The sequence below is a fragment of the Cervus canadensis genome, chromosome X, assembly GCF_019320065.1.
Source record: "Cervus canadensis isolate Bull #8, Minnesota chromosome X, ASM1932006v1, whole genome shotgun sequence".
NCBI classification, from domain to species: domain Eukaryota; kingdom Metazoa; phylum Chordata; class Mammalia; order Artiodactyla; family Cervidae; genus Cervus; species Cervus canadensis.
Window position 1 is genome coordinate 89,182,279 of NC_057419.1, and position 4,087 is coordinate 89,186,365.

A 4,087-nucleotide genomic window follows, 5' to 3' on the forward strand; every position below is an offset into this window, starting at 1 on the left:
AGGGCAGAAATAAATGCAAAAGAAACTAAAGAGACCATAGCAAAAATCAACAAAGCTAAAAGCTGGTTTTTTGAAAAAATAAACAAGAATTGATGCTTTTGAACTGTGATGTTGGAGAAGACTCTTGAGAGTCCCTTGGACTGCATGGAGATTCAACCAGTCCATCCTAAAGGAAATCAGTCCTGGGTGTTCATTGGAAGGACTGATGTTGAAGCTGAAACTCCAATACTTTGGCCACTTGATGTGAAGAGCTGACTTATCTGAAAAGACCCTGATGCTGGGAAAGATTGGAAGTGGGAAGAGAAGGGGATGACAGAGGATGAGATGGTTGGATGGCATCACCGACTCAATGGACATGAGTTTGTGTAAACTCTGGGAGTCTGTGATGGACAGGGAGGCCTGGCGTGCTGCAGTCCATGGGGTTGCAAAGAGTCAGACATGACTGAGTAACTGAACTGACTGGACCTACAGTCTATGGACCTCCAGACTAGCATACTGGATTGTGTAGCTGTTCCCTTCCCCAGGGGATCTTCCCAACCCAGGGATCAAATCCAGGTCTCCTGCATTGCAGGCAGATTCTTTAACAGCTGAGCCACCAAGGAAGCCCAAGAATACTGGAGTGGTTAGCTTATCCCTTCTCCAGCAGATCTTCCCAACCCAGGAATTGAACCAGGGTCTCCTGCATTGCAGGTGGAATCTTCACCAGATGAGCTACCAGGGAAGCCAGGTCAGGACAGAAGGCCACCCTCTATTTCTTAGGGAGACTTCGGTGGTTTACATGTTGTCAGCCTGAACTTAGCCGCATGGCCAAATATAGCTTCAAAGGAGACTGGTAATAGTCTTTGTTCTGGGCGCATAATCACACCAAATGAAATGATTCTGTTACTGAGAAAGAAATGAGAAACTGGGGGAGACAGTTGTCAATATTGGCCACACATCGTAATATGTTGCAAGGTCTAGAATCCCTGTTATTAAAGTCTTCCCTTTTGTATTAAGTTGCTCCCTCTCAAAATCTCTGTTAAATGGAAATATTACTTGGAAGTTGTAAAATATTAACAAATGAAGATGAATTTCCATATGATCACAAGTCTGTGAGATTATTTCTCTGATGAACGTGGCCATAAGTAAAAAGAACCAAAAGCATTAATGGAGAAACAAATGAATATGTTAAAGGAAAGCATCCACAGGACACTGTGGGGTCAAGGCACTACAGGCTGAAAGGCTGAGGGTAAGGAGAGAGTCAAAACCAATTTTGCTTACTTCATAATTTTGCTGAGGACTAATTCCATGTATCTAAATTGCTACAATGGAATACAGTTGCTATAGCCTGTAGATTATATACAAAGACACTATGTCACAAAGCAAATAATTTTATTTACTATTATCACTTGCAAGATTTTAATTTGTTTTTCATTTTAGCAGAGAAAGGGTAGGGGAGTGGTACTAGGAGATTTAGAACTGGTTGGAAAAAAGAGAAGAAAACTACTTTCAAACAGCTGTAGTTTTTATTTTGGAATATAAATAGAGCACTATTTTGAAGAAAAGCAATGAGGACGGGATTTTTCTTTTCAAAAATCTTCATCAGTTTTTAGAATAAGACCTTTATAAAATGAATATTTTTCATCAAAGAAGTTTTGTTTTGACAGACAAATTGACTAGAGAAAGTTCATGTTCTACATTATGAGCAATCAAAATGTGTCTGTAGAGCAGAGTAAATTTCATGACACATCATCACAGAGCAGATGTGAGAGTCTAAATCCAGAAAAAAATAAATTCTATTTTACTGTCACCCAGGGAAATTTCCCTTTTCTTTAAAGTAGCTGATAATCCACACTCATTTTTCTGGATCTTCAGTTTTCTGCCCCATCAATGGATCCCATCCATCAACCCAATGAATACAGCTTTGGAGATATAAAAGGCTGTAACCAATTTATAGACCAATCCCAGAAGCATAAGCCTTTATATTCAGAGAAACTATGATGACTATTTAGGCCACCAGAGAAAAAATAAAGGAGAAAATTTATTAATTTGAAACTTATTCACAGTCTTCAAGCCAACCAACACAAACTGATTCCCTACAGCACATTCATTGTGGGCATTCAATAAATATTAACCAACATTCCCTGGTGTTTTGACCCAATGTTATATTCAGCAACCTCAAAAATGAAACCCACTTCAAGTCTTAAGAGATTTTTCACAGCGATTCTACTTGTCTTGATTTTCAGTCCAATCTTTTTCTAAAGCTTGTTTTCCTAGAGCCTACATTTTATTAATGAATGAATCCTTCCCTTTGAATTTATGAGAAGTTGTACAGAAAGTAGTAAAAAAAAACAGGTATTCATTTGAGGGTTTTGCTATCATGATCTCAGATATTTTGACTTGGGGGGATTAGGAGGAGGGGAGGGAAAGCAGATCTGTGTTTTAGCTCTTTCCCAAAGCCCCCAAACTCTTGTCATTCGAGTTTCTTTTTAGGTGATAATTAAACGGTCTGTAGGAGCTGAGAAAAAAAACACCTCGAACCACAGAATATTAAAATTTATCTTTCATCAAGTTTTCAAGTATTCCCTAACCCCCAGCTGTCTAATTCCACATGCCAAAGCACGTTGTTTTCAAAAATAGAAGAATTCAACATCTCGTAATTTTTCTTACACATTTCTCTGCATTTCATACCCTATTTCAAGGTGCTCAGTTGGAACACATGTTACTTATGAAAGAAGGGATCTGTTTCACTTTATAGAATAGCATGTTGAGGAGAGCACATTTTTCAGATATAAAAGTTTTCATTTTAAAAGTTTCATTCTGTGTCATCTTTGAAAAATAAACAATTCCACCAAGAGGGTCACATTCCTAGCCTACACAGAAATGGCCCTTGTCTCTTATTATCCAACCCCCAGGAAAAGATTTCCATAGGAAAATAGAGAAGTCATCTCAGACTTCCTTTTAATAACAAGCCTAAGATCAATAGACTGACTGTGCTCCCTACTGGTAAAATGGAGAGCTACAGCCAGGAATCAAAATTTTATTTGACAAAAGCCTTATAGAACTAGGGATTAAAATCTTGTTTATCATGCCTGGAAACAGGAAATCTTGCCACCTGAGTTCCAAAATTACATAAAAATTATTCACTGACCTGAAAGCAGAAACAAGTGAAGGCAGAAAAGCTACTGGGTCAAGCTCAATGTGGATTTGAATATTAGTACCATTGGATTTTATTGTCAGTGCTACTAGCTGCTTACTGTGTTATGACCAAACCATATCTGAACATAGACTGATCCAGGGGTTCTCAAACTTTAGCTTGCATCAGAGTCTTCTGGACTACCTGTTGAAAATAGATAGTCTTGGTTCCAAGGACCAGAAATTCTGATTCTTCAGGTTTGGAATAAAGCTCTAGAATCTGCCTTTTATCAATTCTTCGCTACCTCAGTGATTATGATGAAAGTAGTTTAAGGAATACATTTTTAATAACATTGACATAGTCTTTACAAAACGCCCTGGTAGTATGATAATCACTGTCTTGTTTGTCAGCAACACCATCTCCCTAACCATGATCTCCCTAGTGGGATTGGAGCAAAGTTTCTGGTTTCCTTGCTCCCATACATATCAGCTGTCTGCCTCTACTTGCTTTCTTGGCTCCTGCCAAATGCCAGTGCAAAGGAGAGAATTTCATTATAATAACAATAATAGCTAACATTTATTCAGTGTGTTCTATCTGCCCAGTTCTAAGTGCTTTTCTTATAGTAAGTAATTCGATCCTCATATTAAGCCTGTATATGAAGGAGGAACTATTATTATTTTTATTTTACAAATGAAGAAACTGAGACACTGCCCAAGGTCACAGACTGAGTGACCGAGCCAGGATATGAAGGCAGGCAGTCTGGCTCCAAAGCTCATGCACTTAACCACTATGTTATACTAACTGTCTACATATAAAAGGGAAAGTACTAGCTTTTTTTTTTTTATTTTGTGATTCTATGATTTTTATCTTCCTCATTAAGGTGTAAAAGTACAAAATTATTGTGAGAAGAAAAAATGATTTAAAGTATAGCCCTTTATCAGAGGCTTAATTGATCAAGTTCAATTTCCCTGA